Source organism: Prionailurus viverrinus, chromosome B3, assembly GCF_022837055.1.
Source record: "Prionailurus viverrinus isolate Anna chromosome B3, UM_Priviv_1.0, whole genome shotgun sequence".
NCBI lineage: Eukaryota > Metazoa > Chordata > Mammalia > Carnivora > Felidae > Prionailurus > Prionailurus viverrinus.
The window spans coordinates 140374325-140399706 of NC_062566.1; the positions used below are offsets into that span (position 1 = coordinate 140374325).

The 25382-nt window shown below is 42.9% G+C and overlaps 1 protein-coding gene across 8 annotated transcripts in view; it reads left to right on the top strand.

Annotated features, from left to right (window-relative positions):
• TRAF3 (TNF receptor associated factor 3) overlaps positions 1-25382 on the top strand; it is a 127808-nt gene that overhangs the window by 48960 nt on the left and 53466 nt on the right. For 5 of the 8 annotated variants that reach the window (XM_047861637.1, XM_047861636.1, XM_047861643.1 and 2 more), the window contains one exon: positions 22696-22820. The exons of 1 other annotated variant lie outside the window; for it this stretch is intronic. The gene's annotated coding sequence lies outside the window, so the exon portion shown is untranslated. Of the gene's footprint in view, positions 1-5099; positions 5256-19197; positions 21319-22695; positions 22821-25382 lie in introns of those variants that run through there. 2 more of the 8 variants (XM_047861640.1, XM_047861639.1) reach the window with 2 other exon arrangements.

The following is a 25382-nucleotide window of genomic DNA, read 5'->3' on the forward strand; positions in this document are numbered from 1 at the left end:
TTTTTGTTTTTGCAAATAGTTTATTTCACAGGGTTTATTTACAAGAGACTCCTTCTTGTGTTTTATAATTACCCTTTCTTTGGGATCAACTAATAATGTAAAAAATACCTGGTGGAGGGGTACCTGGGTGGCTCGGTCAGTTGAGCTTCTGACTCTTGGTTTTAGTTTAAATCATGATCCCAGAGTCGTGGGATTGAGCCCCCACATCGGGCTCCACGCTGAGCAGGGAGCCTGCTTGGGATTTTCTCTCTCCCTCTGTCCCTCCCTACTGCTTGGTTGCACGCATGCTCTGTCCCCCCCAAAAAACCAAAAACAAACCTGGTGGTGTCATCTTTGTTACAGATGTATTATGTTTATGGAATTGGAAATGTTTGATTTCTTAGAGTGTGTGTGGATGGATTATGGAGTTGAAAATGTTTGCATCTGTAGTGCGTGTATAAACACGCCAGTTTCCAAGTGTGGCCTTTAGAGTATTATAGAAGAGTGGGTTTTGTTTTTAAAGGTCATAATTGAAAAGCTTTATGTGTCTTAATCGCTTAAATATTTTCTTTCACCGGGATTATTAAGAAAAACACAGAATGTAACATGTGGGAAAATGTTAAATGGATGCAAACACTATAAGATTTTCCACAGAAGTTTTTTCTTCACAATGAGGCACATGGGAAGGCTCCATTAACACTTTAGATGGTATCATAATTTTGGAAAAACCGTTTCACCGTAGGGGTGTTTACAAAAACCGAAGCTGTCTCTGCCAGGTTTTGACATTTGCTTAGCTATATTGGTAGCAAGAGATGCAGTGGCAAAACCAGTTTAAAATTACCTAGGTTGTCAACATGCAGATTCTCTTTATTCAGTATTTAAACTACAAATTTATCAATCTGGGTAATTTGAAATACAGTAGCATAAAAAGAATTAGATATACCAAACCGAAAATGTGTGCAGATCTAAAGTAGTTTCTTTTCTTGATTTTGGTTAACAGAAGTATCTTCACATCTGTAATTTCTGGTAACTTAATGAGAACACACTGAACTTTGGGGGCACAATAAATTTTCCCATTATGTAAAATATTTTACACACTGGTTGACTCATTGTAAATTGTGAGTAGACATGATTCTCTTCCTGCGGAAAATAGAAACACATTATTATAATGGCGATTTTAGCCAATTGCAAAATTGTGCTCAGGTTACCACATTGCTTCCTCTTGGTTGGATTGTTGAACACTGAGATGGACAGTTAATAATGGGAACATGTTGGGAGCTTTTTTGTTAGGTTTTGGGGATGTGGTCTTTCTGTAAATCAGTTGTTTATTTTATACATGGGCTTATTTTTGTGTTTTTTTGGTGTTTTTTTTTTTTTTTGAGTTTTATGTGCAGTTAATGAATGTGTTTTCTTTGTATTGACTTCAAGTCTTGTAAAGATTGCTCGGTCTTAAAAACCCAAGTTCTTTTGTTTATTTCATAGTAGAAAGAACTAACCAAATGAGTGCTTTTTGGTGGTGATGGTGGGGTTGATAGTTTTCCTAGTGATACTCCTCCCTCATGTTTAAAAGTGCCACATATTCATATATGTGTAATTTATATTTTAAAGTTAAAATCAGATTTTTTTCTTGAAAAATTCTTGAACTCTGAGATTTGGGGGAGAAAAATTACTCAAAGTAGTTCTGAGTTGTTTCAAACAGTATTTGGAAGGGCCACCCCCCCCCCCCCAAATAATGCGTTTTTAGGGGCATAATGCTCTTGTAATAACAGTTTTCTTTTGTTTGTTTCTTTAATTGAGATGCTGTGTCTCATTAAGGGGTGTTAACTCTCGGGTGTCTAGCCTTAGGCACAATTGTGTCAGCTTTTTGAAAATGTACCTGCATGAGCTAATAACACACCATACAATTTACCTACTGGAAGCATCTTATTCAGTGGTTTTTAGTATATTCGCAGAGTTGCACAGTCATTGCCTATTTTGGACATTTTGTGTGAACGGAATCATACATGTACAATTTGGGGTCTGGCTTCTTTCACTCAATATCATGTTTTCAGGATTCACCCATGTTGTAGCCTGGATCATTAAGTTGTTCCTTTTTGTTGCCGAATAAAATTTCATTGTAAGGATGTAGCACTTTTTATGGATTCATTATCCCATTGATAGGCATTTCGGCTGCTTCCCCATTTTGACTGTTAATGAAGAATGCTGCGAGGAACGTTTGAGAATCAGTTTCGGTGTTTTCGTTTCTCTTGCGAGTATACCCAGGAATTTGCATCAGCTTGTGGTGCCTCTTTGACCTGCTGTTCAAGTTTTTGTTTATGTTTGTAAAGAGACTTTGCTACTTATAACTGGGCTTCTTAAGACCTTTGTTGGTGATCTGATGACTCCCTTTTCAGGCTTGAAGCCCCTGGACCCCTGTTGCCTGGAGAAACTGCCAGAATTATAGTATCTTTCTTTCCTAAGACCAGATCACATCTGATGGTCATCACAGGGTCTTATGAGATGAGTATCCTCTTAGATTTGGGGCAGATGATTAAGTCTGTTCTTTATTCAAGCCAACTAAATCTGTCTGTATTTTATATTTTTCTTGTGTTCTTCTCTCTGCTTCTTCTTGGGGACACCCTTTGTTCTTTGACCCCAGCAGCACAGGGAGTGACAATGAATGATTTGTGTATTTTCCCTTCAGGCTGTATATCCCTCACTCCTTCCTTCTTTCCTTCCTTCCCTCCTTTTTTTTTTTTTTTTTTTTTTTAATTTCATGATAATTTTGGTAACTGGGTTGCCCATTGTTGAAGTGATATAATATCACCTTAAGGTAGTGGTAATACTCGAGCATTATTTTAAGTGTGCAAATGAGACTTATAGGAGTGTTTCCATAATTTGTATCAAACTCATGTAAATGTACTTTAACAATGTTCGCCAGTTGCCTGAGTTAGATTATGAGTTTCATTACTGCTGTTTCATAAAGGAGCAGGTTCTGCATGGTCATTCCAGTTAATGGTGAGAACCCTGTAGGTTTCTTGTCATATATTTAAACTGAGTTAAGCTTGGAAAATTATTGAGTGCTTTGAAGATACTGGCTATATTTTGGAACAATTGTGCCTTTCATTTTGAGAAGCTTGTGTTCTGGGGAACCTTTCACATGTATTATATCACTTAAAAATTCAATCCACCCCATAAGGTTTGTAGGATAGGCCTTACTCCTTTCTGGACTCCCAGATTCAGAAAGAGCAAAGCAATTGCTGGGAGAAGTGAGTGTCAGAGGAGATAGAGTGCCGCTCTTGCTCTGCCCCATGCTGTGAGCTGAGAGGAGGCAGATGTGGGGAGACCAGGCCCTGCCCTGGCCAGCAGGGTTATGCCAAGTCCAAAGCAACCAGACAGCTAACACCAAGCAGCATCGCTTGGACATCTGGTGGTGCACTTGCAAAGATTTCTCCTGTTTGTGCCTTGCTGCCTCCTCATACATAAAGTAGAGATAATAGGAGGCCACTTTCCAGGCAAGTGGGGATCTGGTCTGCTAGTCACTGGACCTAGTTCCCATGCACTGACCACTGGCTTGCTGCCCTTGGTTTGCAGATGGTTGGCCTGGAAGGTGGTTTGAATGGTCCTGTAGCATGCTCCTTTCCAAAATCACCCCTGTCCTCCAACCTCAACCGTTGGCCCTAGAGGCCCCCGTGGGCCTTGCTCTACCAGTGCGCATTACCGCAGAATTAGTTCTCATTTCTGAGGGGTGGGGCAAGGGTCTCAGGCTCCCCACCCCGCCCGCCCCGGCGCCAGTGTTGGCCCCACTCCTTAGGCGTTGTCTGTTCCAAGAGGCACAAGAGACTTGGTGTAAGACCCCTGCTAGCTCCTTCCGACCCTCCTGTGACAGCCTACTCAGGCCAGAACACAGGATTCCTGCTTCCCAGGCACGGGGTCCCTGGACTGACAGGCCAGTAGGGGATGAGCCCTTTTACAGCATGGCAGCCGGTGGGGGTGTGCCTGCCACTGAGGACCAGCCTTGATCCCTGATTTGAAAGGCACAGTTCTATGAAACGTCTTCTGTGGGGAGTGCCCACCTGAATATGTCCAGAGGTGCTTGATAAAAGTTCCTGTGAGGCTGTTAAATCACTAGTGAGTCTCTACAAAGCACAATAATGGCAAAAAGAAATTTCCTCGTACTGCCTCCTGCCTTCCCTTCTGATCGTCCACCTCGTGCTGTGCTATTATCCAGCAGTTAGGGATTTGCACTTGAGGTTTGGTTTCGTTGAAAATACTCGTTGATTCATACCACACCTTTTTTGGGAGAGATCAGGGTAGGAAGGGTGCAGTATTTCCATAAATCTGATCCATCCCACTCCCGTGAGTAAAGCCCTGGGGGAGCACCATCGTCTCCTGGGGGTGTCAGTGAACTTTTTGTTGGATGCCTAGAAAAGCAGCATACCAGGTGGGGAGGTGTGGGCTGTGGAGCCTGGGTGCTGGGGTTTGAATCCTGGCTCTCCCCACTGTGCCCCAGGCTGCTCAGCTGTCGGATGGAAAGGATGCTGGTGGCGGTCTCACAGAGGGACTAGTAACTCCTGTGAGTGGAGCAGTGGCGGCTGCCCCTGGTGAGGGGGCTTCGGTGGGGGTCCTTCCGTATAGCCTGGTAACTGCGAGGGACGACGGGAGCACAGAGGAAGGGCCCTGCTGCCAGGGGTGGGAAAGGGAGTTAGTGTAGACTACCTGGGAGAGAAGATTCCGGAGCCTGAGGTGTGAAGGGTGTGAAGTTAGGTAGATGGGAGGAAGGCGAAGCAGAGGATTCTCACCAGAGGGAACAGCATGTTTGCAGGGATACGACAGGTCATTTCTGTTACCAGGATGAGGGGTGACCGGCAGGTTCCTTAAGTGTGTGTTCATTCGCCCAGTCCTTTACCAAGCACTGCTCAGTGTCAGGGGAGGGGCGCTGAACTCAGGGGAACGAGGCCTCTTAGCATTGCCCATCAGGAGGTTCCCCAGAATCTCCAGAAGACAACTGTTGCCTGCTGAGGGGCCCTGGGGTGCAAGAGTGTAGCACAGAGTTGCCCTACGAGGCTCACAGTCTGTCATTTCTCCTTGGTCACCACATGCCTCGGGCACCATATGCCTCAGGCACCCGTCGGTCGTGGTGGGGGCCATGCTGGCCCAGGGCTGCTGTGAGGGTCAGGCGGGCTCCAGAGCATGGCCTTGCTGAGGACACACCAGTGCCGGCCGAGGGACGTGTGCCATTTTGAGGATGCTTTCCCCTCGTCCCTCCCTGTTCCCAGCACATCCTTCAGCTCCTGGTAAGTATTCCTTCCTCATAAAACTTGTCCCACATCCCAGACCAGCTCCGGTTCTGCCTCCCTTGTGTGCCGGCCCTCTCCATCATACGGGTCCTCGTGCTTGGAATGACTGGTCCTCTAGCCGTCTCGCCCCCTCGGGTGCCTGTGACCTTACCCATGCCCTTTCACACACAGCATGTGGCCGGTTGATGCTCACTAAATGTATTGAATGAATGGATGAAAATTAAAGGTCACTTAGTAATCATGCTACTATTTTAAGTCTCTTTTTCTGAATTTGGTTGTATGGTTAATGGTTTAGTATTTCAAGCGCTCTGATCACGTAATGGTTTTTTACTGTACTGTGAAGGTAGCTGGGTGTTCAAGGTGATTGCTGCCCACAGAGCAACTAGAAGTGCTTCCTGTACTTGCGTTTTCTGGAAGGAAAGTCATGGTTCATTCCCAGTAGCTCTTTAGTCGGGGTTTTGAAGCTGCTGTTCAGCGGCACATGTGCGGGATTCGCACAGGGAGCACTTCCGCGTTAAAGACGGTGTCATCATGCACATCTCATTAATTTCAGTATTCTTACCCAGCACAGTGAATTGTCAAAACCGTCCTCCAGTAAAAACCACAAACCAGTAAGCCTTTAGGAAATAGGTTGAAAATCTAGAAATGCCCCCCCCCCCCCCCCCCCCGCCGGTGTTCACAACATTTTTTTAAAGATCCTTATAAAATCTTTGTGATTCAAAAGGCAGCTTCCTGTGCCAGGGGAGTCTCTCTCTGCGCTCTTGCTTCTGAGGTTTGTAGCTTTCAGAAAGACTGCAATGCAGCGGTTACCAAAGTCTCTGTTCTTATGGAAACAACTGGTGGTGAGGTCTTTTGCTCCCTTTCTCGAAGCCACCGACTACGACCTGCAGTCTGAAGGAGGAGACAACGAAGGCAATCCTCCCTTGGACTTAGCTGTTTAGGGATAGAGCGGAAGTGATTTTTGTGAACGCTGTGGCTTAGCACAGGCATGCCCTGCATGCCCTGCAGCAGCTCTCTTAAGTTCCTGGTGCAGTGGGCTTCCTGGGATGTGAGAGTCAGGATGCCTTTGCAGTTTGTGCATGCTAATTTTATTTTCTCCTCTGTGTTCAGATGGTGGATTATGAGAAGGTAAGGACTTTAAAAATCATGCATAATATGTATCTTAAATGTTTAGGACTATTCCTAGAGAAGGTGAAGAATTATGATTGAGTAGATCTCTTCTGAACCAAAGAAACAAAACTTTGATTTCTTACTAAAGGAAAGTTTGAACGTTTGAACAGTTTTCTTATTTAGTGTTGACAGATGCCATCTAAATAAATTATTAAAGATGTTCTTTAAAGAGATCTGCTTGTTCTTTGACTCACTAAACACGGTTGAGTTCCAGAGATGTAGACATGGATAGAATGGATTTGCTTCTATAACTTAAGCAATGACAATATCATTCATCTGGCACGGAACATTTTGTTTCACAAAATCTCAGCCATATGGCAGTGGATGAGGAGATCTAATTTCCTTAGTTCTTACTTGCCTTCAGATGCGCGTTTTCGGATGTGCGGAGCTGTGTGCTTATCCCGGGGTGAGGCGGATGCTACCTCTAGCTGCTCCTCTTTGTTTATCTAAGAGGGAGGCTGAGAGTCAGAACTCAGGTTTATTTATTTGTCTATGAATTGGCGGCCCCCAAACTGTGTTAAATGTATTATGGGTGGTAATTTATACGTCCAATGCCAAGAAATACAATGTCAGGGTTACCATGGCAACTGCATGCATTCTGAAAAGCTTATGAATGGGTACTGAACCTTCTGGCGTTTTAAGTGAGATGTTCCAGCTGAGAGCCTGCATTCATGATTAGTGTAAATAAATTCAGCTGTCCGTGTGTATCACATCTTTTTTCTTCGTTTACCAGAGTTGTCTGTTCAGCTCGGTCCTTCCTCTGGTCACGTCATGGTCTCTGGGTTCTTGGCAACAGACTATGGTTAAGAGATGGTTTTCAGCTCCAGGCTGGGGAGCAAGCCTGTGTGTGTAGTGTCCCAACACCTCAGTCTGTGGGTGGTGTAGAATGGGCTGGCACGTCTGCGCCTCCTGAGGGCTGGAAATCCTTGACATCCCCAAGGCGTAGCTGCAACCCCGTGTGCTGGTGTGGTCCTGGCGGAGCTTTCTGTCCGTGTGAAGAGCTTCTTTCCAGTAACACCCCAGGGCTCTCAGAGAGCCTGACTTCCAGAGAGGCAGCCCTGCCTAATTTATATTTCTGGGATATCACGATGGTTGGTTTTGGAGAGGGAGGCCCAAGTTAGAAAGACCGGTGTTCAAAATGCCAAGCCTGTGAAACTAATACACGAAGGCCCATTATCTTCATTACTAAAGGATTGTTTGCTGTTTATGTGAAATATATGTAGCATAGTTGCTTTGAAAACTAGCTCCCCTTAATTTAAACCATATTGATACCTTGATTGCGTGGGACTGGAATACCTGTTTGCTAATATTTTGAAAAAGGCCCCCGGGCAGCTTGCCTAGGAGGTCTGAGGCATTGGCTCCTAAGAGAGGGCCCTGCCAGGCCCCGGGAGAACATTTCACCCTTGTGTAGATTCCATTCTCTTGATTGATGATCATTCAGATCATACAGCTTAAGTTTTGAACCTGAAGGTAGAGTTAGCTTCTCAGACTCACCTCCGCGGGCATTTTGTGGTAGCTCACCTACAGGCCTTAGTTGACAATCCTCGTCCAGTTCAGTCCCTTTATTTTACAGATGAGAAAACTGCCACTTGGTTACGGCTCCGCAGCCGTAGGTCAGAACCAGACCTAGGATTGGAAACCCGGCTCCTGGCTCTCTGTTTTCCTAAGGATCGCTTTCCTGACAGAAGAGTTTTGCTCTCAGTAACTGTGTTTTGCTTTTCTTTTTGTTTAAAAAAAAAAAAAAAAAAAAGGCCTATCGTAATAACAGGAATAGAGTTCTCTAATTTATATAAGTTCCTGCTTTCCCTTTCTTCTTTATCCCGCCATTTATTGAACTGCTCAGCGTGCTGGAGACTTGAGGGGCGCTTCCTCCGCCCCTCAGGCCGCAGGCTGTGATGAGGGATGTTGGCCTGTGTGCCGGAGCGCTTAGCCTGAGTGTCTGCAGCTACCCTTCTGCCAACCTGTGGTACTTTCCAGAGAGGCTAGGGGCCCAGTGGTCACCTATTAAATCAAGGTCACAATACTGTGTTTACTAAAGGCAAAACAACATAGCAATATTAGGTGCAGCTTACAAGTTACACCTTACTTACTATAATAGTGAGAGGTTCAGCTTATTAGGCTTCTTGTGCTCAGGTTACCAGGTAGCTAGGGCATTCTCCCAGGACTCAGCGCCTGTGCCCCCTGCGCCCCTCCCAAACCCCCCCCCCCCCCCCCGATACTGAGCTCGGTGAGGGTAGGAAGCACATTTCTCACTGTTGGGTCTCAGGCTCAGTACATAATAGAAACACTAACTGTCTGAATAACTCTGGAGCCCCCAAAAAGTGGTAGGGCTGTTGCAGATTTGGGCACGGTGGGCAAAGATGACGGAGAAGGAGTTAGACGAGGTACGGGTCCAGCAGCATCTGGGGCCTGTGGCTCAGTAGGCCCGCGGTAGGGTACAGGACAGTCTGCATCGGTGAGAACGAGATGGAAAACAACGTTTACAAGTTTCTCTTTGGTGATCTGTAAAGAACTCCAGGACAAGTGTGTTGTTACCCATAGGTGAGAGAGAATGAAATTACCTCTCTTTTGAGAGAACTGCATCAAGAGAGTCTTAGATGTAACCTTTCAGGTGGAGAAAGATTTCTGCTTTCCTTGATAAGAGGAATCCTCTAACCCAGATGCCCTGCCTAACAGTCTGACTTCTTCAGGTCTCTAAAGAAAGTGCCCTAGCAGACAGCGTGGTGTTGAGTTCCCTAGGCAGTTCCGATGTGGTAGAACCCAGAGGGACGGCCAGCACACTCTGACTGCTCACCACCATTTCAGTCCAGGTACAGGAGGATACGCTCACTTATGGTAAGAGAATCAGGCACTGGTATTAGAAACCTGCGATAAACTAAAAATGAATTCAACGGTATAATTTAAGTTGTTCTTTGACTTAGAAGAATAAAAATTATTTTAATTTGGGGGCGCCTGGGTGGCTCAGTCGGTTAAGTGTCCGACTTCGGCTGAGGTCATGATCTCACGGTTCGTGAGATTGAGCCCCGCATCGGGCTCTGTGCTGACAGCTTGGAGCCTGGAGCCCGCTTCGGATTCTGGGTCTCCCACTCTCTCTGCCCCTCCCACTTGTGTGTGTGCTCTCCTAAATAAATAAATAAATAAATAAATAAATAAATAAATAGGCTTAAAAAATGACACATTTTCACACTTAGATAAACCCTGCATATGTTACAAAATGGCATTTCACAGGCAGATTCATTAATTAGGATTATTTTGCAAGGGTCTTCAGACCCTCAGATTAGAACGAGCACCCCTTTCGTGTGCTTCCTTGGCAGCTGGTGCTCAGCTATCAGACAGCTATTTAAGAAGGGAACTCGTATTTTCTGAGTCACTCCCCTATTGCATTGAAACCGTCTCTGATACAGCAGTAGAGTTGAAACAGTCTGCAAAGATGGATAGAGCTCAGGATGGAGCTCATGAGGAAATGTCTTTCCCGTGTTCTAGATTACTGAAGATACAAAGTGTGAAATGCTGAAACCTCCAGACATAATCGTGTTCATTCCGTCCTCATCCCCAGCACCCCCAGCCCTGCATCAATGAAACTCAGTCCCAGGGCATGGAGGGAGGGTCCCAGCCCAGGTGGGGGAGCTCCTGGCCAGCTCTGCCTTCTTCCTCCAACCCCAGCCTTGGGTCTATGGCCCAGAAAGTAGGGTTTTTGTCAGCTTAGAGCCTTAACTCACAACCCACAGTTCCTAGCACATTGTTTCCCTTTTTATTCTGCCTTGGGGTTAGAAAATGTCTAGTAGTGCTGGATGGTTTTATCATTTATCATCATTACAACTTGCAGCTACAAATCTTGTAAAGCAAATTCATGTCCTACACTCAGATTTTGCTCCTCTAAAAATTGTTTGTAACATTAATTGAGAAGAAGGCTTCTAAGTTGTTCAGAAACAGTTCTGTACCCCCTTTAATAAAGCTATTTTTGAAATGTAATTTAACACCTGCAAATAAATTGCTTGAAGGTTTAGTTCATTGCTTGGAAAAGAAGTGTGAGAAGAAAAGTATTTTTGTTTAACATTTTCTGAGCTGTGGCCAGCAACCCATTCATTCAGTTAATATTTATCATCCATTAATGTTTATCAATATAACATATGGTTATATTTATCATATATATATTTATACCCTTGCATTTGGTATATATTAGTGTGTGTGCGTGCGCTAACACCAACCAGAAGTACAGCAAGAAGGTTGGTGCCCTTGAATTACAAGATTATTTTTTCCCTGTGTAGCCTGTAAAACAAGGATATTGAATTGATATTCGATACTGAGCCACTTCTGAAACACTTGATTTCCTTATTGTATTTATTTATGTTTGTATTTTTAAAACCTGAGAACTACAGAAATAGTTCATTTCTACTGATCCTTCAGATCATGGCTTAAATGTCCTCTCCCCAAGGAGGCCTTCCCTGTACCTACTTAAATGGGTGTCACTGGTGTGTTCGCCAGGAGCCTCCTTGGTAGTTTTCATGTCACACGCGTGCGCACACACACACACAATTTACTTGTGCTGTGTCCTCTTCCCCGTAGACCGTCTTCAGGGTCCCCGTCTTTCTTGTCTCCTCCTCCCTGTACTGTGCTGGCCATCCTAGGTGGCTCTGATGCTCTGTGTCCTTCACAGGACCGTCTTGGAAGTTTTCAAGTGTTTACTGACTCAACCAAGAACTCTTTTTTCCATTACTAACTTACTGCCTTTTCAAATTATTGAATACTTGTGTTTTCCCACTCCACCAAGGAGCCGGAAACAACCAAGAATAGTGGCTCTTTATGTCCTGAATGGCCCTTTCCTCTCTTGATCTCCATGTTAGTTTTCTTGTAAGTGAACGAATACATTGTGAGGGTAGCAGCTTTTAATGCATCCTTTGAATTCAAGTTAATTTTGAGGTAATTTTGAGAAACTAGTAAAGCCGGGCCCAGTGCTTTTGATATTTTAATTTATAGAATGCTCTTTTGTCTTCCTCATGACACTGCCAGATTGGAGAAGGGTGCTGTCATTCAAAACTATTTATTGGAGGGGCGCCTGGGTGGCTCAGTCGGTTAAGCGTCCGACTTCGGTTCAGGTCATGATCTTGCGGTTTGTGAGTTCAAGCCCCACGTCGGGCTCTGTGCTGACAGCTCAGAGCCTGGAGCCTGCTTCAGATTCTGTGTTTCCTTCTCTCTCTGCCCCTCCCCTGCTCATGCTCTGTCTCTCTCTGTCTCAAAAATAAATAAAACATTAAAAAAAATTTAAAAAAAAAGCCTATTGGACAGTTGTGAGAGTGGAAACAGGGAACTGGCATCAGACAAGCTTTGGTCCCAACTGCTGGGCCAGGTGGGACCTTGCCAGGGGCTGTGTGCAAGGCGTGGCATGGCTCTTCAGGGCCCACAGCATGGCTGGGTGCTACCTGCCCTGTGGGCGTTTCTGGCTGGTGAGTCAGTCCTGGAGTTCTTCAGCAGCACTGATCTAACCTACAAATTAAGATTTATTTTTATATTATTTCAGTAGAAAATTTTATTAATGTGGACTTTTCTTTTTGTATAAAAAGTGTTGACACCAGAATATTTTCGGTTCCAAATGTTGATTAATTTTGGGGGGAAACCGAAGAGATTTGATGTCGCATAACAAATCTCTATTTAAATTCAGTAAATTGAAGTGAATCACAACTATATTAAGCAAAAGCAAACATTGCAGAATAGGGTTTATTTGAAAGACGGTTCAGATGAAAATTTCAGGGTGACCTGGAAAGATGTCATGCTTCTGTACCACCTTAAGTTAAAACAATGTGATCATTTGGATGTCATGTAGGAGACTTGGTACTGGTGGGTCCGGCAATTCTGGCAGTGGTGGGGGTCACATTTGATTAGGAAGTTGATTTATTCTGGAGGGTTTACATAGCGTGAGAATATTAGATTCAGAAAGATCCTAGGAATATTATATTAGATATTTAAAATTTTCAACATGACTATCTGTAAAAATATATGCGACGTTTCGTGTTTTAGGACTAAAGTAAGCATGCGGAGGTAATGTATATTTGATCATGAGTTCGGGTGAGTAAGACTTCAGAGACACCCAACCAACCCAAACTCACCGCTGCATTAGAGCTCCAGACATGGTTTTGTTTCACACAAGAGTAGTTTTAACTGTTACCCAGTGGCATGGGATAGTCATTTCACTGTTAACTAGCTCTTTTCCTTCTTCAGATCCATTTGGGTAATGCTTTTCTTTCTTTCTTTTTTAAAAAATGTTTGTTTGTTTATTTACTTATTTATTTTGAGAGAGAGAGAGAGAGAGAGCAAGCAGGGGAGGGGCAGAAGGAGAGGGAGAAAGAATCGCAGGCCGGCTGTATGCACAGAGCCCGATGTGGGGTTTGATCTTATGAACTGTGAGATCATGACCTGAGGGGAAATCAAGAGTCAGATGCTTAACCAGGTGACCCTGGATATTGCTTTTCAAAAGTAAGCTAAATAATTCTAGTCAGTTCTCATATTAAAGTAGCTAGAAAGCAAGCAAATAGTTGTAGTTAGTTAAATGATGTGAGAAGTTTATTTTAGCCTAGCCAGTATCTCAGTGTCTTCTTGAAATCAGAAATGGCCTTAGTTCAGCTAAAGACGTTATTTTTGGTGCATCTGGTCACGAATGTCCTGTGTTAGTCTTAAGGGAATAAATAAATTCTGGGGATGTCAGTGCTGAAATTCAAAATACTGAAAAGAGATGCTTGGTTTTAAAAAGGGACAAATGCATTCGTTAGGCATTATTGACATTTTGGGAATTTTGAGGCATGTATTTTACTTGTTGCTCAGAAATTAGATGATCACCTAGGATTTGAATGTGTAGTTGTCTGAGTGGTCGAGAATGCTGGTCAAGTCACCAAGGAGAGACCACTGGTCTTTGAGACTAGTTTCAGTCCTGCTGACTCTGACTCCTCTGGGCAAGTTGCTAAATGTCTTTACCTTAGTTCCTCAATAGTCCAAGGAGAGATTTGGAGCATCGGATAACCTTTTGAAGATAATTTGAGAGGTGCATATGGCAAATCCACTTTTACAGTGTAAATCTTGACTGATTCTTACATCATGAGTCAGTGGGCGTGCCTTTGTTGAGGTAGTCACTTTCTGATAATAGACATAGATGTTAGGAAGAGGCAGACCACTTTGTCACTTGCTGATGTGTAATGTTGGGAAATTGCTGAATCTTTGTGTTTCAGTTTCCTCATATCTATAATGGAGGGGGAAATGGAGAAGAATATTTAGACTTGTGAGGAATAAATGTATAATTACAGGAATAATTGAATAATAACTACTAATATGTATTGAATGTTTACTGTGTGGTAGATCCTTTCTAAGTGCTGAAGATACAAACCCAAAGAAGACACATACCCAAAGAAAACATTTCTATCTTCAGAAAGCTGACAGTCAGGTGGGAGAGAGAGAAGGAAGCAAAGCCAGTGTAGGCTTGTGTTATGATGGGTGTCCTTATAGTATAGACCAGGGCTTGAGGAAGGTCACTTTCACTGGGAAGAGAAGGTACTTGGAAAGATGCTTAGAGAAGTTTAACTCCCTAGAAAGCCGGTGCCTGCTGAGTGTGCCTAGCATCTTGCTAGCTGCTGGGGGTGGAGGGAGGCTACAGATCTAAATTTAGCATGATCTCTGCCCTCAAGTTTCGTGACCAAACTGTGAGTTGAGTGTAAACGGTAGGTGTCAAGACACGTGAATGGAGTCTTGAGGATGAAGTGTCTGGCAGGACATGAAGGGAGAGAGAGGGAAGGAGCCAAGGCACAGGAGAAAGCGGACCAGGGGGCGTGGTGTGCAAGTCTGCCCTTGCGATGCAGAGGCAGGGTCTTAGCCAGGGAGGGCAGGCACGCCTGCTGAGCAAGGCTGGGCGGCCCGCCTGGCTCACACCCAAGGCCAGGTCAGAAGGAGCAGGTGGAAGAGGGAATTTGGGGGGGGGGGGGGGGATCTTTCATGAACTTGAATGGTATCTGATTGTTAAATTAACTCATTTCATGAGTTTTGACTATTTCTTCATAAAAATTACAACTTTTAATTTCATAGTCTTTGTTTCTCCACTAAACTTAATACCATAAAATTTTTGATTAAGGAAAAATCATTACATTTGAAAACATTTGGTCATTACATTTTTTTTTGGTCATTACATTTGAAAACATTTTTCTGCACCTGTGCTTTTATTTATTTTTTAAATTTTTTTAATGTTTATTTTTGAGAGAGAGAGAGTGTGCCTGAGCATGAGTGGGGGAGGGAGGGAGGGAGGGGGAGAAAGAGAGAGAGAGAGAGAGAGAGAGAGAGAGAGAGAGAGAGAGAGAGAGAATCGGAAGCAGGCCCCAGGCTCCAAGCTGTCAGCACAGAGCCCGACTGGGGGCTGGAACTCAACAGCTGTGAGATCATGACCTGAGCGAAGTCGGACGCTTAACCGACTGAGCCACCCAGGTGCCCCTGCACCTGTGCTTTTAGAAAGGGAAATAAACGCTATAGAGAATATGTAGGAGTTGGCTTACGGTGGAGGTTCTTTTATTCTTGCGATGGTGAGACTACTTCCACTTGTGCTTGCCTAGAGCTTTCCTGCCACATTCACTAGAGAGGAGCACCAGCAGGGTGTTGACCCTGCAGAATCTGGAATGAAGTTTGTTGCTTGATTTGCTTTTAATTGAACTGATGTGTTGAGAGCCCTGGCACCTACCTTCCCCAGTTAGTAAATGGACGTGGTAGCAGTTGCTGCTGGTGGCTGGTTTTGGTCTACCCCATAATGTAAATGTATCTCCCCAACATTACATAATCAAAGTTGTAATATCTTTGTGTGCATGTATTAATTTAGTAATAATAGGAAAGTTTTCACATTCTTGTAGTATTTCCCTGTCTCCAGAGTGTCTATGTGTGGGACTATGTACGTATGAGACTCTTAGTTGCAAATAGAAGTAATTTGAGCATAATGTTTCATATTGAAGTGTTTTCTGTTGTAAGATCTTTCTGAGAAAGAAAGCATTTACTTTTCCGGTTCTGATAAATCCTTGTAGTTATAATGTATGAGTGTGATGTGCTTAGTAAGAAAGTTATTCCGGAGTCTTCCCTTTCTGCTGTGGCAGAGTAACAGGGACCAGGTTTACCGTCCACCAGGACCTGGTACAGAATTGACACCAGAAAGCTCAATAATTGTGATTAATAAATATTTTAGGGGCACCTGGATGGCTCAGTCGGTGGGGCGTGTGACTCTTGATCTTGGGGTTGTGAGTTTGAGCCCCACTTTGGTTGGAGAGATTACTTAAAAATAAAACCTTTAAGAAAATAAACAGTGTATTACAGTACTTTTAGAAAATCAAATTTGGTGCAAATAGACCAGTAATGAAAAAATCAAATTTTAAATATAGATAGGATCAGAATTAATGATTGTTCCTTTTGCCTCAGCTCAGATATGGCTCAGTTCAGCACTGCTCCTGGTACTATCTTTAAAATTTCCCTATTTTCTTCTTGTAGATTTTTTTTATTAACTTTGGTTTTTACCTCTAATACTGAATTTTTTGGTACTCCTTTAAAATTTACTTGAGTCATGTGCCTTATTCTCCTCATCCTTGTCCCAAACCTGACTCTTTTCCTTAAACAACTTGAAAACCAGACAAAACATAAGAAATAACAGTTTCAGCTATTGGCCAGCAGACAGGTTAGGACTGTATTCCCTGAAATAAGGGAAATGAGCCCTACGATTATTCCAGCTTACTCTCTAGAGCAGGGCCCATGAAATTTTTCTGTAAAGGGCCAGACAGTAAATATCTTAGGCTTTTCAGACCATATGGTCTCTGTCAGAGTTACACACTCAACTCTGTGTCTGCTTTCATACTAAGTATGTGAATGAATGGGTATGGATGGGTTCCAATAAAACTTTATTTATAAAAACTAGTAGTAGGTTAGATTTGACCGCCAGGCAAATCCTGGTCTAGAGAGTGTTTCCACACTGCAGGGTAGGAGAGAGAAGCCAGAACCCACTAGCTTTACTGAAGTGACAAACACCCAGCATTTGGGAGAACAAAGCAGCTAGAGTTGGGGGGCAAAGTATATAGGAGAGGAAGGGAGCTACTTAGAGAATCCAGAGATCCGCAGAAGGACCCCCTTGAGACTCTGGTTGAGTACTGACCAGCACATACACGAGAGGAAACACAAAGCCAGGAAAAGAACCACCAGAAAGGAATAGACTGAACAATTTGTGGATATCCCACAGGGCTGAGACAGTTTGTGTTCCCACCACCTAGAGTAGTATCAGATCCTTGTAAGGCTTGTTTTTTAATCTTTGTGAGGGTGGGCTCGGAGCAGCTTTTCCATTTAGGGGATCGGGTAGACTTCCCTCCCCTCACTAGTGGGGCTGGATTAGCTCTAGACCATAAAGGCCATTGTAGACCTGCCCTAAATGGTTCCAAATAACGTTTCTCAGAACAAAGTCCTGCTGTATTGAAAAGGACTTAATAGGGGTGCCTGGGTGGCTCATTCATTTGAACGTCTGACTCTTGATTCCATCTTGGGTCCTGATCACAGGGCTGTGGGATTGAGCCCTGCATTGGGCTCCCACCCTGGGCATGGGGCCTGCTTACGATTCTCAGGGCACCTGGGTGGCTGCCAGCTGAGCGTCTGACTCTTGATTTTGGCTTGGGTTGTAGTCTCATGGTTGGAGATGGAGCCCCGCATCGGGCTCCCTGCTAAGCTGAGATCGTGCTTGGGATTCTCTCTCTCGGTCTTTTCCTCTGCTTGTGCTCTCTCTGTCTCTGTCTCTCTCTCTCTCTCTCTCTCTCTCTCTCTCTCTCTCTCTCTCTGTCTCTCTCTCAAAAAAAAATTCTCTCTCTCCCTCTGCCCTTCCCCCTGCTCATGTTCTTTCTCTTTCTCTAAATATATATATAATAAAATCTTGGGGCACCTGGGTGACTCAGTTGATTAAGCATCCAACTCTTGATCTCAGCTAAGGTCTTGATCTCAGGATTGTGAATTCAAGCCTCGTGTTGGGCCCCATACTGGGTGTGGAGCCTACTTTAAAAGAAAAAGAAAGGGTGTAGTAAATTCTAGCTCCCAATAGTGTAAAAAAAATTTGGGTGTCCAACATATAATAAAAATTACCAGGCAGGGTGCCTGGGTGGCTCAGTCCCTTAAGCATTGGACTTTGGCTCAGGTCATGATCTCGTGGTTCGTGAGTTCGAGCCCCGCATTGGGCTCTGTGCTGACAGCTCAGAGCCTGGAGCCTGCTTCGGATTCTGACCCCCTCTTTCTTTCTGCCCCTCCCCTGCTTATGCTCTCTTTCAAAAATAAATTTAAAACACCTTAAAAAAAATTTAAAAACCTTAAAAAATATTATCAGGCATACAGAGAAGCAAGAAAATATGATACTGACCAGGAAAAAAAATCAGTCAATAGAAGCAGACCCCAAAATAACAGACGATGGAATTCGCAGACAAGGACATTAAAATAACTGTTACATGTAAGTCACACATATTCAAAAATGTAGAGGAAAATGAGTGAAATGAAAGATATGAAAAGAAAGACTGAAATAAAACTTCCAGATGAAAAATACTGTATCTGAAATGAAAAATGCAGTAGAGAGATTAATAGCAGGTTGGCACTACAGAAAAGGTCATTGAACTTCAAGACTCAGCAATAGAAACAGTCCTAAATACAGCAAAAAGAATAGAGAAGACTGAAGAGAATGACAGAGCATTTAGGGACCTGTGAGACAAAACCACCTGCTCCAAGATATGTGTAATTGGGGCTCCAGGAGAGGAGGGAATAGAAACAACACTTGAAGGAATAATGGCTGAAAACAAATTAAAAATTTGATGAAAACTGTAAACCACAAAGCTCAAAAATCCCAAATAGAGTACACAAAACCATACCAACATACTGCAACATCCAATTCCTGAAAAACCAGTGATAAAGAGAGGGAAAAAAAGCCCCAAACTTAAAAAGCAGTGAGAAGAAAAGACATTACAGAGGAACAAAGATAGAAATGGCAGCTGGCTTCTGGTCCGATTTGTGCTAGCCAAAAGACAACAAATGACATGTTTAAAGTACCAAAAGAAAAACCTGTTAGTTTAGAATTCTGTGCCCAGAGAAGATATCTTCTAGAAATAAAAGTGAAATCAAAATTTCTAGGCCAAGAAAAGCTGACAGATTTTATTGCCAGCAGAACTGCATGCACTACAAGAAAAAAATTCTTTTAATGTTTGTTTGTTTTTGAGAAAGGGAGCGCAAGTGGGGAAGGGGCAGAGAGAAAGGGGACAGAGGATCTGAAGCAGGCTCTGTGCTCGCAGCAGTGAGTCAGATGCGGGGCTTAAACTCCCTGACTGTGAGATGCTGACTGAGCCAAAGTCTGTGCTCAACCCACGGAGCTCCCCAGGCGTGCCTACGCTTCCAGAAAGTTTTTAAGGAAGTTCAGGTAGAAGGAAATGATACCAGATGGAAATTTTTACACAGAGGAATGAAAAGAACCAGAAATGGTCAATAGGTGGGTAAGTATTCTCACTTCTAATTGCTTTTTTTTTTTTTGGCTATTTTGGAGCGCCTGGTGGCTCACTCAGTTAAGCATTCAACTCTTCATTTCAGCACAGGTCATGATTTCACAGTTTCGAGTGTTCGAGCCCCACATCGGGCTCTGTGCGGGTGCCAAGCCTGCTTGGGATTCTTCCTCTCCCTACTCCTCCCCTGCTTTCTCTGTCTCTCTCAAAATAAATAAACAGACTTTCAAAATAATAAGAAGAAAATAAAAATAGGCTATTTAAAGCAAAAATAACAGTGTAATGTGGGACTTCTCATACTTGCAGAGGTAAATAAATGAAAACTGCACAAAAGACGGGAGGGGAGAAACAGAAACATGGTGCTACTATATGCTTAAAGTGGTATAATAGTATTTGCAGGTAAACTGTAGTAAGTCCAAGGTGACTGTCATATCCAGGATAATCTGTCATCAGTGGGAATGAAAGAAAATATTAATGCCAATATCAGGGATGTAAAAGAGGGTATCACTACAGATCCTACAGACGTTGAAAGGGTAAGAAGGGTAACATTGTGAATCATTTTATGCCAATAAATTTGACAAAATGAAAACATTCCTTGAAAAACACAAACCACCAAAGCTCACTCGAAGAAATATATAACCTTCATAACCGGTTGTATTTATTAAAGAAATTGAATTTGTAATTAAACTCCTTACCTCAAAGAACACTCCAGACCCAAATGACTTCACTGGTGAATTGTATTAAACACTTATAGAAAAAGGAATGCTAATCAGACAAAAACTTTTTTAGAAAATTGAGGAGGAGGAAATGCTTCCTATCTCATTTTATGAGGCCAGCACTGCTCTGAAAGCAAAACTAGGCAAAGACATTGTAATAAAGGAAAACCACCAAGTGTATTTGTTGTACACGCATGTCTCCCATGAACTTTAGCAAATATAATCCATGTAGAAACATAAAAAGGATATTACATAACAATCAAATAAGGTTTATCTCAGAGTGAAAAATTGGTTTAACACTGGAAAATCAATCAGTGTAATCCACATCATAATAGATCAAAAAAAGGAAAATGAAAGTGAAGCACGGAGACAGAAGTATGGGGAACGCAAAGGAAGGCAGGAGACTCGGAGGAGGTAGTGAAGTCTGACGTACGCGTAATTGGGTTCTGGGAGTAGAGGACATGGGTGGTGCAGAGCAGTGTTTGAGAAGAAAATGGTTGACAGTTTTCCAGGAAGTTGAAACAATCCGAACCGTAGTTTTAAGATGTTCAACAAATGACTGGCAGGATACCCTAAGTAAAAAGAAATCCACAGCCAAACACAGGGTAGTGGAGCACATGATTGCCTACCGAGGCGCAACAGGCCGCTTCCCAACACCGGCAGTGAAAGCCAAAAAGCACTAGGAGTAATACCTTCACTACACAACAGGAAAGGATTCTCCATCTAACAAAAATGAATGTTACCTAAAATGTTAACAATGACAAAAATATGTGCACATATGTAAACACAGCGGTAGGACATACGTTGGCAGTGTGATGAATGGAGTTAGTATTTTAAAGTCCTTGCTGTCCAAGAGAAGGGGAGAGATACCGCAGTGGCCTTTAAGAGCCTGCACATCACATTGTATTTCTAAAGTAATCATAAGAAGAATAAAAACCAGACACGTGACTTCTAGATTACTAGGGAGCAGAGATTGGAATGGTAACAATCCAAAAGAAGGCAAATAGAAAAGCCTCTGGTAGGTTGGGTTGGGATTAAAAAAGGAAAGAAAGCCCCAGGTACAATGGTAGAATTAAATCTACCTAGGTGTATGTAATGGCTTCCAATGCAAATAGAGTAAATTTTCCATTTAGAAGATGAAGATACCAAGATTTTTTTTTAAATAAGGTGTTTAAAAAATCCAGCTATATACTGTTTACAAGACATTCATCTATAAGGATTAAGAAATGTTGAAAGTAAAATGATGAAAAAAATAAACTATGCAAACACCAAAAATAAGATCGTATAGTGTCAGACAAAATATACTTTAAGGCAAAGAGCAGGACTAGAGTGTTACTAGAATGTCATTAACAAGTGTCATTTCACATTAAACAGTGGGCAACTCTGATTCCTGTAACAAAGTAAGTAGCTTATTACAAACAAGTCTGTTTCTTGCTCACACAAGATGTCCTGGTTGGCAGATTGCTTTCCACATGTTCAGGTACTTTGGGGAAGAGAGAATCTCTTTGAGTTCCAGAGGAGGAAGAAAAGACTTCATTAATTTTGACTCTGTATGTTCACAGGGATGAACCAACTCTACCCAGGGACTAGGATGCTCAACTGGCACACGTCCCCCTATGCCTGGGGGTTGGAGTCAGTGTCTCTGGAAGTTGGTGGACTGAGGTTAGGGAGTTAATTAAACCTGATGAGAAATCATAGGGCAGTAACCATTGGAAAAATGAACAGATACTTGGTTGCAAAATTAAATTTGCATTGCTGCAGTTGTCAGATGTAAAATTTCATGAATTTATTCAAAATAATTATTAAGTTCTATGTAACAGAGAATTCTTAGGGTACCACTACACAGCCATTCAGTTAGCAAGAATTAAAAAGTCTGACCAGTCTTGTTGAAGAAGTTAAGCACCAGAAACTCTCTCATACCCTTCTGGTGGGAGTGTAAATTGTTGCAACTGCTTTGGGAAATAGTTTGGCTTTATTTAGCAAAGTTGAATAGATACTTACTGGATAACCTAGCAGTCACATTTCTAGGTGTATACACCAGAGAAATACATGCTCATGTGCGTAATTAAGATAGCTGCACCAGAAAGATCTTTGTAGTGTATCTTTTGTTTTTAGTTTTTATTTATTTATTTATTTATTTATTTATTTGTTTGTTTGTTTGTTTATTTAATGAGAGAGAGAGAGAGAGAGAGAGAGAGAGAGAGAGAGAGAGAGAGAGTGTGTGAGTGAGTCGGGGAGAGGCAGAGAGAGACTCCCAAGCAGGCTCTGTGCTGTCAGCTCAGAGCCTGACAAGAGGCTCAAACCCAGGAGATCATGAGCTGAATCTAAAACCAACAGTTGGACGCTTAGCCGGTTGAGCCACCCAGGGGCCCCAGATCTCAGTGGTGTGTCTTTGCTCCAAAGCAGAAACTATTCAGGGGACAGGGGAATGGATAAATAAATTACGGTCTATTTACGCAGTGGAATACTACGTAGCAATGAAAGTAAATGGCGGGTGGAGCAGAAAAAACAAAGAGCAAGACAAAGGAACACGCGCATAGGATTCTGTTCTTATAAAATTCAGAAGCTGGCAAAAGAGCTGTATCAGAGCCACCTACCTAGGGGATAAATGTAAAGTAGGGAATGGTAACCATAAAAGTTAGGGTAGTTGCTCATAGTAGGAGGACAGGGCTTGGGGTCAGAGAGAGGCGCCCTGCCTTTTCTGGGGTTTCAGCAGTGTTCTATTTCTTGCCCGGGGTGGTAGTTGAACTAGCGTTTGTTTATGTGCTCAACATGCGTGTTTCCTGTGCTTTTTATGTGTAATACTCCATGATAAAAGTTATGTTAAAAATAGTCCGAAGACATCCTGACTTTGTCATTTGTGTCCAACTCAAAAAACGTAGCGAATCCAAAGTACAGTTTATATAGAGTGGTTAAAATGTTTTATTTGAACTTCTTTCTTGATCATTTTTTTTTAATTTACATTTTTGAAATTCTAGTTTTAAAAGTTTCAAAAATGTTCCCGGTGTGAGATGACCGAGTATTATTCTTACTCCTCAGGTAAGAGACTCCACTACATTCTGTGAAGAAGGATAAGACTGACACCGCTTTGCTTCTTTCTCTGTTGAAATCTCTTCCTCCCTGATCGAGCTTTGGTGTATCTTCTTACAGCATATGACACACGGGTATGTCACTGGATGATTTTAATTTATATAGATTTCTTTTTGCAGCTGGAACTTGTTTGCTTTTCAGAAAAATAAAGTCATTAAACAACATCCGGAATGTACTCATTTTTGGCTTTAGTAATTTCACTTTGTAACAGATGTATTTGAGTACCTTCTGCACATGTACCGCATTTTGGTGTCAGACCTTCATTTTATTTTTCATTTTTTTTAAAACCAGCGTTAAACTTCGAGAGTAATCGACGTCACCTTTCATGAGCCAGTAATGATAACATGTGTTTTGATGCCAAGGGTAATTGTAGGAATTTCTGCCTCATAGGCCTACCCTCTGAAAGCTTGGGGCCACCCTTCCCTAGCAGGACCCCACTGCAGTGAAGGTGCTGGTGGCCGCGGGTGGAGGCTTGCTTCAGCTGAGGATTGCATCTTTTTTTTTTTTTTAAAGATTTTATTTTTAAGTAATCTCTGCACCTAAGGTGGGGCTTGAACTCAACCCCAAGATCAAGAATCACCTGCTCTTCTGACTGAGCCAGCCAGGTGCTCTGGGATTGCATCTTCTGGTGCATGAACTGTTTGCTCCCTAACTATCTTTCTCTGGGAGTTTGAAAGGAAACAAAATACCCTGTTTTAATCTCTAATTTGTGATTGAGTGGCACATTATACTTGAAATTAAGAACTCTTTACTATGTTAGAACAGTAAAATGAGTATAAAATGGGTTTGAAGTGCTTACATCCATAGTGAGATTTAATATATAGCTATTTTTGATAAATTCTCAAGTATTAAGAAAAGTGCAGTTTTAAAAATTATTCGTAATACCAGGACCATTCAGTTTTCCCCGGTTGTGTCAGTGTTTTTAGTTTGTTTGAAGCAGGGCTCGCACAACGGCAGCTAGCTGATAATGTCCCTTCGGCCTGTTTTCATCCTGTGACTGCCCCTCCCTGTCCCTTTTCTTCCTCACGTGTTCTTGGGTGGCTGGTTGTGGTCAGGTTTCCCTGTGTTGAATTTTGCCCTTTGCACCGAACGTGTTCTTCTGCTGTCTGCATCTCCTGTGGGGTGGTGACAGATCCGGCCGGTTGACCACCTTCTGGCCTGGCCTTTGAGCACAAGGCCCTGCTGAGGCCGTGGCGTGTGCCCTCACCAGGAGGCACGCGTCTTCGTGGCTCCGGGCCTGTGCTGCTCGGTGCCTGGACTTAGTCCTCGCAGGTTGTGAAATGACATTACTCGTTTGTTCTGCCTTGAGTAGCTGACATATGTCGGTAGATGGAAACTGCCCCTCGTTCAGTATTTGGTCACCCTAAGGGGCAGTTCAGATAGGAAGAAGAGGATACGTTCTCTTTCTCTGTGCTCAATAATGAGATGGTTCTGTAGCCACTCCCAAAGTGACAGGTGACTGTTTCAAGTAGTGTTACCAACTTGTGAACTTAAACACACGTGGTACGTTTCAGTCCCTCACAGTTAGGATTCTTACAGATGCCAATCCTGAGCCACTTGTGGCTGGTGGAGCCTCTTTAGTGGGCTCCTTTGTCCTTTGACGTGACCTGCACTCTTCCCTTCCTCGCTTTCTGGTACCGTGAGGTGTTCCAGATTTGTTCTAAACTTCTTTGCCCCAGGCCTGGCGTTGGCTCTTCTCCAAGCAGCTCTGGTTCCCTTTTGTAGAAAATGGTGTCTTGAGACCACAATCTGGGCACCGGGGACACGCACTGCTAGGCCTTTTGGGTGGACAGACAGGCAAATACGCTTTTTAAGGGAAAATATCAGCAGTTCACACTGACGTTTATTTCAAATTGACCATTACTTGATTTTTACTTCGTTGGTTTATATTGGTATCGCTTTTCTCTAATGCTGCAAACCTTGGTTCCCAGCAATGTTAGCATCATTATATATTTGTTTTATCCTATAAAATATATGTGGTAGTTTTAGAATAACAATACCAACATATTACCAACGTGATTACTGAAAACAGTTTGGGATTTTCTTGTTCTTAGAGTTCTTTTTTGTCCTTAGAGTATGTATCCCTAGGGATGTTTTCCTAATTAAGTTTTAAAGTCACCTGAGCCAGTCCCCCAGTGTGCCAGCCACCTGGTTGCCAGTTATACTCATTTTTTATTTGAATTTTAAGGAATAGCTTCTTTTAAAATTTTGTCGAAGGTTTAGAAAACATTTTCGTGTTTCCAAATCAAAATTAAATATTTTCAGAAATCAAGCTTCTGTTGCTGATGTTTGTGCACTGTTTCTTTTTTCCTCCGTTGGTAACATACCTATTTTTATTTTTTAAGTTCTTTTATTTTATTTTTTTAACGTTTATTTATTATTGAGAGAGAGAGATACACACACAGAGCATGAGCAGGAGAGGGGCAGAGAGAGGGGAAGACACAGAATCCGAAGCAGGCTCCAGGCTCCGAGCTGTCAGCACAGAGCCTGACGCGGGGCTCGAACTCACAGACCGCGAGATTATGACCCGAGCCAAAGTCAGACGCTCAACCACCTGAGCCACCCAGGCGCCCCAACATACCTATTTTTAATGTAAGTGTGTGTGTGCACACAGCCCTCTTTCTTAGACACTGGCA